This window comes from Numida meleagris, chromosome 6, assembly GCF_002078875.1.
Source record: "Numida meleagris isolate 19003 breed g44 Domestic line chromosome 6, NumMel1.0, whole genome shotgun sequence".
NCBI lineage: Eukaryota > Metazoa > Chordata > Aves > Galliformes > Numididae > Numida > Numida meleagris.
In genome coordinates, this window is record NC_034414.1 from 29611923 (window position 1) to 29627959 (window position 16037).

General features: G+C 40.5%; 1 protein-coding gene across 2 annotated transcripts in view; it reads right to left on the reverse strand.

Annotated features, from left to right (window-relative positions):
- MPP5 (membrane palmitoylated protein 5) overlaps window positions 1-8115 on the reverse strand; it is a 53123-nt gene extending 45008 nt beyond the window's left edge. Inside the window, exons 1-2 of one of the 2 annotated variants that reach the window (XM_021401685.1) lie at window positions 7948-8115; window positions 1380-1490 (exon numbers count right to left, since the gene is read on the reverse strand). The gene's annotated coding sequence lies outside the window, so the exon portion shown is untranslated. The remainder of the gene's footprint in view (window positions 1-1379; window positions 1491-7947) is intronic. The other variant, XM_021401684.1, reaches the window with a different exon arrangement.

Below are 16037 nucleotides of genomic sequence, written 5' to 3' on the forward strand. Positions count from 1 at the left end.
TCCTCCCATTCACCTTCCACAAATCAAAATACAACACTTTGGAAGACAGGAGTTCACAGGTGAACTTTGAGTGTCTTACTAGATAGACAGTCTGGAATATTTAGTTACTCTGATTCTCCCTTGCTCTGATTTCCCTTCATTTCTCCACTAAAACAAATAAATTCAGTTCCAGTTTGTTACACACATTACACACTTATAGCCCAATGCAGTGCAGTACCTGGTTGAGATCATCTGCCATATCTATACAGACCGAATTTCAATGAGTTATAAAACACAGTTTCCCGTTGTTCAGGATAACGTCAGAAATGCCTTAAGGGGTCAGACCAATGGTCCATCTAGCCTAGAACTCCACGTCTGACAGAGGCAACCAGACGCACTGTTAAGTGATAACCTGTGCATCCACAATTTTTTTTATTAAGAACATCAATGCTACATTTCCAACTATTCAAATCTGACCACTAAATAAGGATCCACTGTCCAGGAATCTGTATGATCCATTTTTGAATGTGATACTGGGTGCTTACACATGCTTCTATGGCAATAAAAGCCATTCACTACCCAGTATGTGAAGTACCAGCTTTTTTTTTTTTCCCAGCTGTTTCAAGCCTATAGTTTTAATCAATGTCATGCAGTACTTAATCATCCATTATCCATTGCTTCTCTCTCTCTTTTTTTTTTTTAATATCTCCAACACATTCCTTTCCAGCCTTCTCCAAACTGAGATCTCATCTTTCTGGTCTCTTCTGGTAAGGCTCCATCCCTTCAGTGTTTTCGTGGCCCTTTTCCATCTTTTTGTTCTGCTATGTACCTCCTAAAATGCAAATACCTGAACCAGAGTGAAGGTAGCAGGACTTCTGCATATCTGCACTGTGATGCCTTCTGGCATCTTTATGCCCTTCCTGATACATTTAGCATTTTGCTGATGTTCTGGCTGGCACTCTACACAATGCATAGCAAGCAGACAACATGGTTAAAGATGACTTTCTCACCAGTTCTAAAGAAACCAGAGGTTCCAATTTTATTACACTTCATAGGCATCTAATCATCTCACCACAAGCTTACTAAAAATTATTTCTTGTGCTCCTGGCACTGAGCTACTCCGCTTCCCATTGTACTAGCTATTACTCATTATGCCTCATAAAAAGACAATATTCCTGCTTATCTTCACTCTTACAGAGAAATTTACCACAGACATAGTAGAGGTAAATCAAACTCGTAATGACAAGTAAAAGAATATAAGCATCAGAAGATCTAAATAACACAGACCGCACCACAAAATGAAATGCAAAGTACAGCTACTGTTCTACAGACCAATCCAATCCTGAGACACAAGGCACTGACTTGATGGGAAAGAGAAAGAAAAAGGTCCTCAGACTTACCACAGTGTAGGAATGCCGTGGTCCAACACAGAAAACCTTTGTTTCCTTGTCAGTATTGCCTGTACTGTGTATTTAGAGACCCAGCACTGAGAACGACTCACGTTTGAAGGGCTGCAGAAGTACAGAATGCAAGATAACAAAAAATAGAAAAGCTGCAAAAAACAGTAACAGCAAAAACACAAGTCCACAATAAACTGAAAGACCTAAGGAAAAGAAATATACCGTGACTACTCAAAATTGATCATATGACTACTCACTAATAGCAATAGGCTTACTAGTCTAAACAACATACAGATATCAAAGTATAAACAATATAAACTAAAAATGACTCCATAAGCTGTAAGCCAATGCAACACTTAGCTCTCACTTCAAAACATCATATAAGCAGATGCAGCATCCTCTTTTTCAGCCAAGAATAAATAGCTCTTGGTTGCACTTCATTTGGACCTCTTCTGACTTAAAAATTAGCAAAAGCTTAAAGAAAGTAGTAACCTACAAAATACGTTGAAATCACCAGTCCTGAAAAGCTTTCCGCCCATTCTGTTATCTTAAAAACACCCTCATGACATTTTCTTTTGGGAAGTAGGACACATGCCATTTACTTTTTTGGATTCTTAGCTTTCCTCAAGATACTTTCAGTCCTTAATCTTTTCACCTTGCTTGATGAGTCAATGAAGAAATTCAAGGTCAGAAGGTTTATTAGACGCTGCAGAAGCCTCAGAGTGACACTTTCCTCCTCTTTCCACTGAAGTCAGGTAATCAACCACTTCAGCTAGTGCTCATCATAACAGCTTGAAGGAACGTGCTATGTCAAGAAGCGATTGATGACCGTCAACCCCCGAATGAAGAAAACAGCACATGCTTAATGTTCTAAGAACAGGCATGATCAAGGTGATAATTCAGTAGAAGAGGTCCACTAGTCTAGTAAGAATTTAGGTTCAAACAGATTTTTAGTGCTGTTTATAGCTCTTTTAAAAAAAATGAAGACATGAAACAGCCTATTCCATTGATCAAAACCCAAATAAATACTAGTGGACTCCTAAGACATTTACTTAGCCCAACAAACAAGACAGTGCTGACCTGATCAGCTTTTACCTCATTTACTCTAAGGGACTGTGCTAATTCCTCCCTGTAAGTAATTAGGTTACTGATTTAGAACACATCTTGATTACTGGAAAAAAGAAATGAAATGGTACAAGCTTGCATTTTGTCAAATTATCCCACAACATCAATCAGCACCTTTAAATACTTATATCCAGTTCAATTTCCACTCACTTCTCTACAACTAAGAGCTTCTAATACTATTTAAACAAAATGTAAATGTCATTGCTTATTGACACTAGGCAATTCCATCACTGCTTGATCCTACAGATTCTGAAGAGCACGTGATATCCACTAATACTATATTCTTCCACTAACACAGGACTAAGTTTCTCTGCTGACATCATGTCTTTTCAGACACTGGGGGAGAAAATATTTACTCTCTGAAAACAAAGAACTTTTTGCCAATATTAGATTTGCAGTTAACATCTATTAAATACAATGCAGTCATCTGCTACTTTTTTTTCCCTACAGAACAGCTTAAGTTTTCTTAGTCAAGTTACAGTGCATTAATCCACAATTAATCTACCTCAACTTTCCTTAGCGGTAGCAGACAAAGCAAGAGCAGTCTGATAAAAGGCAATAACATAGATGACCACAAGTTCTCCACCAGGACACTAAGGGACGCTGAATGATCTGATATTAAGGGCAAGCATTAGTTTCACATGCAGCGATATCACATTGTGAAGACAAAGTTGCCATGATATCCACTGTGTTAAAGAATTTAGCAACTCAGTATCCTAACTGCCATGAAGATGCTTCTCTCCCTAGCTTTCTCCTCTGCTGCACCAAAGACCAGGTCCTAAATAACTGACAAATAGAGAAGTAGTTATCAGGAATATTACCTTCACTGTCCTTGACTGGGAAGATCACCTCAGTTCAAAAACACTTGGTTTTTACATTTTAATATTCAGGGGAGAGCTCAACTGACTGATCTCTTTGTCATTCAGAAACCAAGAATCAGCCCTAGGGAAACATCAAGTGAAGTCCTATCTCTTAACAGCATTTTTACCAAAGCATCAAACCAGTTACATTTTACCCGCCTTTCAGCCTTGAACAAGATGAACTTTAAGTTTGATTATTCTTTCCTATACCTCATTAAGTGCCAGCCACTCATCTGCCATTATATAGCTAAGAATAATCCATATATGTATCACCAGCAGCATTTATAGTATACTACTGAACTAAGTGACACTTTTCGGCAGTAGCATATGTTGTCCATTTGTAAACAGAACTCCATAATTAGTCCACTCAACCAGTGCTGAATACTTCTTTTCCAGTCCTCAGAAAGAAGATAGGAATGTATGCATTCACCTCCCAGCAGCCACTGCCAGGCCAAAGGGCAGTTGCTGAGGTTGCACTGGCACTTCCTGGTTATTGAAGGTTTTAGGTCTGCTGAATTCAACACTTCAGAGCACGAAGATACCACTGAACAACTTCACACTGTGAAAATGAGAATTCATGTTGACTACTCACGCTACAACTGATGCAAATACAGTTACATGCTTTAGATGCTAACACACCCTGACTATACAATATTTAAGTACCCTTAATACCTCTTGTAAAAGATTGCTTACCTCTCCTACCACTTCTAAAATAACCTTATCAGAAATCACTTCCATTCCTAAACTACTTTTTCCCAAAAAACACCTATGAGGGTCTCCGAGCCTCATGTCATGGCCAAGTATGTACGAACTTTCCAAAGCTTCCCCAGAAGATAAATTCCCTGACCCAAGACAAAGGCAAAATTTAGTTTGTTTTCTATCTTATTTTTCTGAAGAACTTTTTTCCTCCAGAATGTCCATTTACCACCTTTCCTTCTGTTAGCATTTTCAGGGAGATGGGAGTTCATCTTCAGTAATAATAAAGCATAGCAAAAGAATACTGAAGTTTACAGTTATCAGCCATAAGCTGCACTATCATGTGTTCCAATTGTCAAGCCTGTTCTCTAATTCTAAAGAAGAAATTTTTAAAAAAGAAAGACCAAAGTTAAACCAAAATCAAGAACTAAAATTGTTACCATAAAATCACAGTAACTATTTCTCACCCAGCACTTTTTGTAAGACAATTATGGCCTACCAGAACAGACAGATGATGCAAAAGGCAAATAAATTCAGGAAATACAAGGCATTCAGGTGATCTTTATGTAACAGGTTAATTGTACATACAATTATGAGCTATGAATTGTTATACAACTATGAATTATGATGAAACAATTATGTTTTTGTATCTAATTATATGGCATCTTACAAGAAAGAACTAGGTCCACCGCAGAATCCAAATGTCATGCCATCTACTAGGCTTAGCCCACAGAACACCAACCAAGCTCCCTTCTACAACAAGAAGGGCAAGTTATAGATGCTGTTCGAATGTCAGACTCAACATCTGTAGGAACTGGCAAATTTACCCAAGAATCCAACTAAAGAGAAAGCTTAGAAACTTAAACACCCAGAATTTAGCATCTTGTTAAACAAAACGCTCCTTTTCAACATTCAGAACTGTGCCTGCAAGCAGGAGACCTGGGTTCACATCATCAGTCTGTGCCTGACCGTGCCTCCTGCCAGCCAGTCCCCTCCCAAGCATCATTTTTCAAGAACAAAAGGGGCTGGCACCTGGAAGTGTCCCACAGCAGAACACCCACTGGTCTGGCACTTAGGGCATTCCTTTTGGAACTGACAGATGTAGGTTTTAAGTTCCCCCAAATAGCTGAAGTATTTGAACCCAAATGTGTTCCGGTACATACTGCCCAGGTACTCAAACTTACTGTGTTCCCCACTTCAAAGAAAAGAAGCATTTCTTGTACAATTCTGCATTACTAACAGTATCTATTTGCTTGCTAATTTAGCTGATGCAAACATCTAGTTGGGGTATTTTTTTCTTCCTGCAAGGCTATGTATCAGTTTGCAATTAGATATCTTTGCTGCATAAAGTATCTTTTTACCTCTATATACACACAGCTTATCATTTCCAGTTAAAAAAAAACCACCAAAAAACCAACCAACCAGAAACCTTGCAAAGCTTTTTTTTTTTTTTTTTCTTCAAAAAAGCCTGGTACACTGACTGCTCACACAGTTATAGTCTTTCCTCTTTAGAATTTTACTTCCTATTTTAATGTAACAAAACATCTTATCATGTAGCTATACTGGAAGCGCAGGAAAGGATGCATAGATAAAACACTTCACACTCTCACAGGTGTACCAGATACTGTTTTCGAATATACAAATGTCTCTCTGCTCATTAATGTAAGGAAAACAATACAATTGTATTTAATATTTACACGCAGTACTGAGGCTTTCTAATAAATGACCAAAGTTGTAATTACATTACTGTTCCTTAATGTCAAGCCATTCCACAACACTACCTATTGCATTAAGAAAATAAAGGGAAAAAAAAGAAAACAGAAGCCAGTTGTGGAATATTGAAGAATTTTAAGCACAACATATCAATACACATATGGATCCCACTATCTAAGAAGTCGCAGATAGCTGGAAATCTTAGCCTATGGAATTCTGAAAGCCTAACACTGTAAAAGAATGCAGTTAATCACAAGTGCAAACTAAAAAAAAACGAGTAGCTGAAACAGGTAGTTACAACTGTTAAGACTTGACCCTAACACCCAGTATTTAGGGAGAAATTGTAACACAATTTACATCTGAAAATTCTGCAGGATTTTTAAAAGCTGTGGTTTCAAACTCCAGCGAGAGACTTTAATTAAAAAGCACCAAAGGGGGTGTTACAAAATATACAGTAATTTATATAGAATATAGATCCTTATGAACTTCAGACTACATGAAGTGTTCTGTGTCCATAACCCTCGGTCTGAATGGTAACCTCCGCATCCATGTTTAGTGTTTCTACATCAGGTATTGTTGTGGTAATGAAAGACACCCGACACCCCTTAATGGCCTGAGTAACTACTCCGAATTCCGAAGGAAGGAAATCGGTTCAGTGAAGAAATATTTCCACTTACATTTTTAAGTAAGCTCGGATCTTTTGAAACTACTTTCAATGAAGTCTAGGTAAAACCATCATCTTTACCACCATCTGCTTCCATACACCAAGGACTACTGCCCATAGCCATTCTACATAACCCAAGGCAACATGAGAAGCACTGGATGTGAAGTCTGAAAGCATTACTTTGAGAAGAGTTAAGTGATCACATACTAGCACTTAACTCTGTATTACTGTAATAACAGTCATCTTAATTAAATTTAACATTCTACTACGCTGGTTCAAAGTGCTGCACTATAAATATTTGATGCCTTGTTAATCCACCTACAACACTAACCATTAATTAACCTTTTAACACATGAAATACAGAGGGCTTTTTGGATCACAAAATGTTGGAAGACAGTTAACATGTATAAAACACAGCCAGGCTTGAACGGCAATTAAAAGTTACCCTATTTTTGAGAAATTCAGGAAAAGCATCTCTATCCTCCAGAAGAAAGGTCCTTCAAAAGCTCAAGAAGCCGTGCACTGAGGCAGAGGGCACTTGCAACAACACTAGAACTTTTTTAAGAAGTTTGCCTGCAGACATCCATATGTCAACACCAATGCAAGTGTTTTGTCATAGCCAGTCAGCTATGTAGCTAGTTTATGCTCAAGTAATTCCATTGAAGAGGCTTTAAGAATTATCATTCAAAAGCACTAATAGATGTCTCCCCCAAATACATCCCTCATTAAGTTATTTTTCCAGGGATCTGTCTCACAGAAAAGATATCTAAGAAAGTTATTTTAAAGATACATATATGCATTGTTAGAGGCAGTGGTTTCCAAGAAGGCCATACCCAAAGTAACTCACTTTTCGGTACCGTCCGACTGGAGGAGCTCCCAGTCTCCACACGCTTTGTTACTGCTCGCACATAATGCAGCTCCTCACGCAGGAGAGCACTACCACCGCAAGAACACAATCTGTACTGGCTTTCTGAGCCACTACAGGCTATAAAACACACTGGAAGTCATTCCTACACCACCTAGTTCAATCTAACCCCGCAAAGCTTCGCAATCTACCACAGGGCGATCACCCCACAGGGGCATCGCTCCGAAGCGCCGCGCTGCCAGTAGATCAGACGTGCAAGAGAGTTTCCGAGCACGAGCACACGCCTCCGCTCACACACAAGCAGGGCACTTTCCTCGCGGCCTCGGCCCGCCAGCTCCGGGGCAACGGGCTCCGGGAGCCGGCCCGGCCCAAGCGCCCCCACGCTCCGGGCAGCGGCTGCGGGCGCCCCGCGGCACAGACACCTGTAGCCACAGCGGCCGCCGCGAGCCGGGCGCCGGGGCCACGGCACAGCCCGGGCCGGTGGGGCGCAGGGATCGCAGCGGAGCTCCCGAGCTCTGCTCAGCTCCGCCGCCCGCTCGGCCCCGGCCCGGCCGGACCGCGGGCCTGCGGCGCGGGTAGGCTCCGGGTCCGGCGGCTCCGCGGCGAGACCTGTTGCTCGCACACCGGGCGTCGCGCTGCGCTCACCTTCTTCCCCTCCCTGCTGCCGCGGCCAGCACGCTCCGTCCCAGCCGCTCGCTAGAAGTCACAGCCTCCCGCAGCGTCTCCCCGCCGAGTCCGCGGAGACGCCCGGCCGCAGCCCCCGGGAAGCTGCGCAGCCGCCGCGAGCCCCGGCCCGAGCCCGCCCCGCCCGCTCCCAGCTCCGGCCGCCGAGCACCGCCCCGCCCGGCCGAGGCGCGCAGGCGCGAAGCCGCTCCAGCCGGGCCGGCGCTAGCCGCCAGACAGGCCGGGGGCGGGGTGGGGCCGGCTAAGCGCGCGCGCCCCCTGCCGGCCGGGCGGGGCGGGGCCGCTTCCAACGGTCGCTTCCAACGGGCGCTCCTAACGGCTGCCGTCGCGATTGCACGGGGAGGGGGGCTCCCCCAGCTCTCGTCGAGGGTCAGTGCTGCCGTTTCCATCCTCCCGCATTCATTCCTCATCGCTCTGCCACAGCTCCCTCTCTACCCCAGTCAGACACCTCTGCGGGCGCTCCACGTGCCCTGATCGGAACCAGCTTCTTTCTGCCGGCACGTGCCCAGGCACGCCATGCCACCTGCCCTTCTCAACGCCGCTCTCCTCCTCATCCCCCCTATTCTCCCTACACTGCTGTTGACAGACAAGCTGGACTGGCCCCAGCCAGGCTCGAAGGGAAAGCACGTACTCAGATCTGAGAGCCCGCCTATGGGTGAGCGGGGGCTGAGGCACAGACGATGCCCAGAACGCAGTGTCTGGAAGAGCAGAGGTAAGAGGGCATTACGAGCAGCTTTAACAGGTTCTCTATATCAACGACTGCGTTTCACAGAGCCACAGAAACTTAAGCACTGCGGTTTAGTTGGAGCTAAAATCTGTATTCCCTTCCCTGGATTTTCAGGCTAGCCTGCCTACATCATTACCTGTGGCATAACAAGAAATGCTGCACTTAACAAAACCAGAAAATGAAAAGGCTTTCTTAAGCCACAAAAAGGTCTAAACAGATACCTTTCTATTGTTCATCTCTCTTTTCTTCATTTTAACCATTTATAACTCTGTCATTTAACTCTGAGTCATTGAATCATTCTCCATAATGAAATTCAGGTAAAGACTTTCAACTTCTTACAGTTTTACCCTGTCCCATGTTCTCTTTGGATCCCCTCTAAACACACTGATTTTTTAAGTCACAAAACCAGATGCCATGCTTTTCTTGTCTTACTGCATAAAAAGTCTGCTTGACTTGATATTAACGTACAACCCGACCAGTTACCTATGGATGAAACAGTGAAAGTATTCTACCTTTTCACAACGTGGCTCAAACTTCCTGGGATGTCTCTTTGTTTGCTATTTTCAGAATGTCTTTTTGTTTGCCTTTCTCAGGATAGTAATGCCTTGCTGCCTTGCAACTACACTTAACCAGGTCTTTCCAGTTTGACCAACAAGTGAGAAGTGGAAGAACTGTGGCACTACATGATGTTTAAATATCAGTGGATTGCAGTTATTTACTTCGAAAATGAAAACGGAGGGAAAATGTGATTATAGTTATTCCTGTCTGAACAGAATCAAGAGTGGTTCTTTTCACCTTCATATGAAAATAGTGAAAGTTCACATGAACCTTTTTAAAAAGCTTTTTTGTTAAATGATCTGAGAACTTTTTCAAAATACGATACTTGTCTATAAGATAAAATGGCTGCAAAAAGTATGTAGGTTTAGCAGTTGACCGTTCACTGTTGTCATCCTCATCCAAACCAATCTCTAGTTTAATGTCTTTTCTACATGCAAGGTAAGGATAAACAGATTTAAAAAAATCATGACTTCTGATTACAGCTTCCCTCAACTGATAGCACTCCTTCCCTCACAGAAAGTGTCATTGTCTGTAGTTTGCATGATGCCCTAAAGCCAGTTTTTATACCATTACTAGTGAATTTTCTTCGATATATTGTGCAGTTAGTCGTAGAGCAAAGAAGGATTCATGACAGTTCTAGAGTTTCTCTTCCTCCCACTTTGTTCTCTTGGATGTGTAGCTGAAGTTTTCATCTTTTGCCAGAATGGATTGCCAGACCAGGTTAAGACTGAGCTTGGGATATCTCTTGGTTATATCTGCTTAAGGATCTATTTGTTTCTTTGGTAACCAATCTCCTCCCTCTGGCTTTCACAAACCCTAATATTAGCCTTTGCCCATCTGGCAAATCCATTCATAAGATGCTTGAATGAGGAGTGCTTGGCTAATTCTATCCAACAGATTAAAATATTCCATCAGGACAAGAAGCTGTCATACCTGAAAACGTTTCACAACAGAACACTGATCAGCAGCATTATTTGTAAAGCGTCAGATAAGTTCTCTTTTAAATCATTATGTTAGCAATTTAAATGGATGGATCTACTGGTTTGTTTTGCCTTGTGGGTGCTGTTTGTTAGCATACTGAGAACACAAAAATTGCTGTGAGAAAATCAACATCTTGAATTTAACAAAATACACAAATCAGAAAAAATAGATGCAGAGAAAGAAGGCAAATAAGAGGATGAGGAAGGACAATTAGAAGATGATCGACTGGGAAAATCAGAGCTTTTAGTCATTTGTTTCACCTTAGTTGCCTAGTTTTTCATATGAGGATATATTAAGACAGTTCTCAAAGGAATTTGAAAAATGACTTACCAAAGTATTATAAATAATCCATTCCATCTATTCTTCAGAGTTTTCAATGAGTAAGCAGAAATTAACAGAAAAGAAATATGCAGCTGAAACCTTTTGCGAGTTTGGATCTTAGAACACCTTGATTTTAGAGGTTTAATTTTAACAGCATTATCATCAGTGGTTGTGGGATCATGACAGCATGTTAGGAGCTACAGAAACAATGTATTCAGGCAAATTTATTACGGAAGAACATTCTTTTTCTAAGGCTTATGTCTTCATTCCACAAATAAATATAGATATATATTTACAAAGAATATATTTAACTTCAGTTAACTGAATTTTACATGTTAGTGTCACTGTTGGCCAGCAAGGTGGTGATATAACTGCTGATCAGTCTAAATCTGGCTGATTGTAATCAGTGGAAGAATAAATGTTTTTGTCAAGCTGAGACATTAGCCAAACATAGGACAAAATGTTTTCTTTGAAACCATTGCCCTCTGGAGGGGGAATGAAAAATCACAGAAGGATTAGGTAAAAATTCCCCTTTATGTCACTGTGTACCTGAATTTAAGTTTTACCCATGCAAAAAGGAATGCTCTTTCAAAAGCTGCACAGTGTCCACAGTGCCTATGCCAGTGAAGGCTGGAGGAAAACTAAGCCCATCTATCTGTCCCATTACTCTCCTCCCCTTTATCTCTAAACTCTTTATCACTAAACTCACTGAACAACCATTGTACAACAGATGTGCTTTCTCTTCCAAATTCATCTTGGATCCCTTCCAAGTCCGCGTCATCCCTTTTTTATCTGCCAAATTAATTATTTTATGCAATCTCTAATGAATTCTTGTCTTCCTGATGTCAGACTGTATCCCATTTTCTTTCTTAATATTTCTCCTGCTTTTGCTGTTATCTTGACATCCTTTCCTTCTTGATCTTTTATTCTTGCAAGGTTTTGAGAAAATTTCTTATTTTTTTCTCTCTAATTTTATGCCTGACATCTATTTAAATAGGCTGATTTCCTCCTGTCTCTGAGAACTTCACAGAGATCTTTCCTTTGGCTTTTAGTTATTGACAGTCTGTGTCTTGGATAATCACATTTAAATGTCAGTTTTAACAGAATATGAATAAAAGTGAGCTGCTTCCTTCTCAGACTTATCCCTGTGTTGCAGGGGAAATAACAATATCCTTTTGATTTTGATTTATAGCAATATGATATCTCCTGACTACAAATCTGTTGTTTTAAACAGGACACATGAATACCAGAATCCCAGAATCATAGGACTTGGAAGGGACCTCTGGAGATCAGCTAGTCCAGACAAACCAGTCATCTGAAATGAAAGAATGTGATACCAGTACTAGTCCATCTACAATGCTAGCAGTGTCCAATATCTAGTATTTCAAAGAAGAATGCAAAATTCAAAAGTCTAGGAGCTAAGTTATGTATCAGGCAAGGAAAAGAATGTCTTGACCTCCACAACACATCAACAGAAACCCTGAATTTCAAAACTAATACAGCAAACCAATGTTCTTTCAACCTTCTTCGAATTTGGACAGCGAATATGAAGGATTAAAATATGGTCATGCTCTAATCCTTGATAACAGCTAGAACTATTCCTTCCTTTCTATTCAGCAATTACATTTTGCACTCATGTTCGTCTGGTGGCTGAAATATCTTCCATTCTGGCTTCTATTGTCCTCTGCTACTTCTTAATCACAATAGTCACAGTATATACAAATGAGGTCACTAACAGAAGCTCAGCAGTAAAAAAATGTTAATCTCCAGAAGAAAGGTCTCAAGTCTGGCAAGTATTGCTCGTCTCTCACTGGAAGCACTGTAAGCACTGAGATAGGAACCATGCCCAGAAGATGGGTAAAGCTGGAAGTGGAGTTGTTGGTGGAAGAGTTTGGGGCAATATGTTTAGTCCGGAAAGATAATGGATGATAAAAATTATATTTTCTTGCCATCATTTTGCCTTTCCGTATTGAGTTATATTCAAATAAGTGATTACCTCATCTGTCTGTTTCATTACACCTATTTGCTGCTTCTTGATCTTCCATGTAGTTTCTCCTCATCTTCACAATTTACTTTTATACATGCCTAACTTTTTGATATTATTTCACCCATCTGCATGCCTTCCTCTGCACAACTGTCCATTGTTGAATTGATCTAGAATAAATCTATAAGGACTCAAAGTAGATTGATGTAACTCTGGAAAACTGTCTCCTTCTGTGCCATTAATACCAGTTATTAATTTGAATTAAAATCCACTTCATTCTTCCCCGTCTTGCCTTTTTAAGGCTCGATGTATCCTTAATCCAAAGTCAAGACAGGATTTTATTCAGAATTTAGTGTGAACCTGCCTTGGTGTGAACATGCACATACATCTTGCTGAGTTTATCTGGCAGATGATTACTTGGTTTTAATCTGTGATTAGAGAGCAAAAGCTATTTTTTCATTTCTACTTTTTTTACTCTGTGGAGCTTCTGTTCTTATAAGACCTTTGTAAAGAAATAAAAAAACTAGGAGATAACTCACAGACCTATTGCAAAATATGGGAAGAATCAAAGAAAATTTAAACAGTTGAAACCACTTGTCCTGGTTTTGTCTGGTGCAGAGTTATGTTTGTTTGCAGAGGCTTGCCTGATGCTGTGTTTTGGATATTTGATGAAAATGAATCAATGGGTTAGTTGTTGCTGAGCTGTGCTTACACAGTGCAAAGAGCTTTTCAGCTTCTCATGCAGCCCTGCCTGGGGAGGCTGGGAGTGCACAAGGAGCTGGGTGGGGTCACAGCCAGGACAGCTGACCCGAATGACCAAAGGGATATTCCACACCATATGGCGTATGCTCAGTACAAGAAGCTGGGAGGAAAGAAGGGAAGGGGTTACATTTGGAGTGGTGGTATTTGTCTTCCCAGGAAACTGTTAAATGAGACGAGCCCTGCTTTCCAAGAAATGGGTGAACATCCCCTTGCCAATGGGAAGTAGCAAATTAATTCTGTGTTTTGCTTTGCTGGCACGTACAACTTCTGCTTCATCTAGTAAACTGTCTTTACCTCAACCCCCAGGCTCTTGTACTTTCTGATTCTCTCCCCCATCCCAATGTGGACAGAGTGAGAAAGTGGCTGTGTGATGCTGAGCTGCCTTCTAGATTTATACCACAGCACCACCTAAGAAAAATACTTAAGTGGTAAATCCTAATGAATGAAGATATATGTGGTGTTTAGATTCTGCCTAGGTGAGGCCATCTTTCCTGAAAGGCAGCTTAATGGTAGTAATTACGTTAATGATGGGACCCACCTATCTGATAGTGCTACATTATAAGCTTAAGCTTAATGTATTAGTTAGTCAAAAGTAAGTCACTCTAGTATGTTGTTTGCATACTGTATAAACAAAAAATGCAGTAAATATTTTTTCCTGAGAGTAAATTAGATATACAGGAGGACAGCTGTAAGGTATATATAACCAGCCCCATAATTCTACCTCTTGTTCCCTTTTTCTAAATCTTCACTGAAATAATCTTCCACACTATATTTTATTATCAATCATTTGGTATAAGTTTTCTGCTTGTGCATATCTGCTATACTTTAATTAAAGACACACACACAGAAAGTTGTGGATATTCTGTACTGTACCGTCAACTGATGTGGATGTCTGAATGTAAGATTTTTATGAGGGAGAATCACTTTCAGAATTATTATTTTTAAAGCTTTCGTTGATTATTACTCTAGCTTTTGAGCTTGCTTCCAGCAGATTGTAAACAAACAACTTGTGCAGCAGCTAACTACCAGTCAGCGTGTCCGTTGTTTCCCAGTGTTTTAAGCAATCCTTAGTATCTTTTTTATTTGAACCCCAAACATCTGCAAAACTGCTAAGTCATACTGGAAATTTTCTGAAACTAAAATTGCAAGACTATTTTTTATTTTTTATTTTTGAGAAATATGCTAGTAGGAAATAATGTGCCCTATACATGACCCTAAAATGATAGATAATAACTTTGGAGATATACCTTGAAACCCATCAATACCAATAATAAATAATGATATAGGTCTGGACATAAAGAATTAGTCTGGTTTAAAGCTGTTTGGATCTGTGAGCACACATAGTTTTACAGCATTACCCTGTTGTCCTCATGTGTATACTTCATTGCTTGTCAGTTAATTAGCATTTGCTGAGAACTCCTGCTTTGAAACCAAAACGTAATAATTCATGAAGTCTGGGTTTCTTAATTTTCTGTCCCCTCAACTGCATGATGTACTAAAATTAAGAAACCCAGTCTCAGCCAAGAATCCTTAACTTTTGAGATTAATATGGACATCTGGGTTGTTGCTGGGTGTGTTGTTTGTATACTATCGGAAAAAAAGTCCTTCATATATACCTCGGTATCATATACATAAATCTAAAGTGTCGTGTCACAGAGGAAACAAGGATATGGCATCTAGTTCCTTTGTAGATATCCATGCTGATCTCGGCATGTCTTCTGTACAGATATAAGATGCCAATAGATTTTCATTACCTCTTCCTGGGCAACTGAGGCACTTTTCAGATGCTTGCTTTGTGAAAATGTTATAAGGGACAGCACCAAAATATAGTTATCGTCTGTTGCCATAAACAAAGCCAGTATATTTAATTACCTTTCCCAAGACAGCAAGGGCAGCTACATAGTCATCTCTAAGGAAGGAAGGAAGACATCATTTTCATACTGACAGAAATTAGTAATTTCCACGTAGCTTTGTGGACAGCCTTCATTATTCTTGGATAAATCTGCAGGCTACAGTGTAAACTCTATACCATTCTCAAGAACCTGCATCTTGACAGAAGGTTGCAGAGGCAATAAAAGTCATTCAAACTGAAAACTGTTTTGGAACATGTTACATTAGTACCACCTTATTTTGCAGTATTTCCCAAAAAGCGTAGTCAAACATATTACACTTGATAGCTCTACTGCTTGCAGGATCTTCAGTGACTGTCATTCTCCCAGCAGTTATTTTTCTTTCAGAGGAGCTGATAGCCTGCATTGGCATCTTGAGCCAATCCTGCATACCAATCTACTGAATCAGCTCAGTGTAAGACTGTTTTGGTATGTAACCCAGCAAGCATCCATGCTGATTTATTTTTCTGTGCTTCAGGTTCAGTGATTAACAGTATTTCTTATTGCATTTGCTATGCAACAATTTGACTTTCTTCCCAGTGTTGTAATCTGGAAAAACTGATACTCTGAAGTTAAGTATTCTTTGCAGCATTGATTGAGAGCATTTTAGGTTGCATTGCAGTGAACTGAGGCTGAACAGTACCATTTGCGTGGTGCAGCAGTCATTTGTGTCCCTTTGAGGTCTGCCAAAGTTACCACAGGTTAGGGTACAAGAGTGACTGTTTCTGTCAGCGCAGTATGTTGTTCTGAGACTGATCTTGATTTTTGCAGATAAAGGACTATATCAGTGTCTTCAGTCAGTGAAGAGAAACACAATGCAGCATATCTT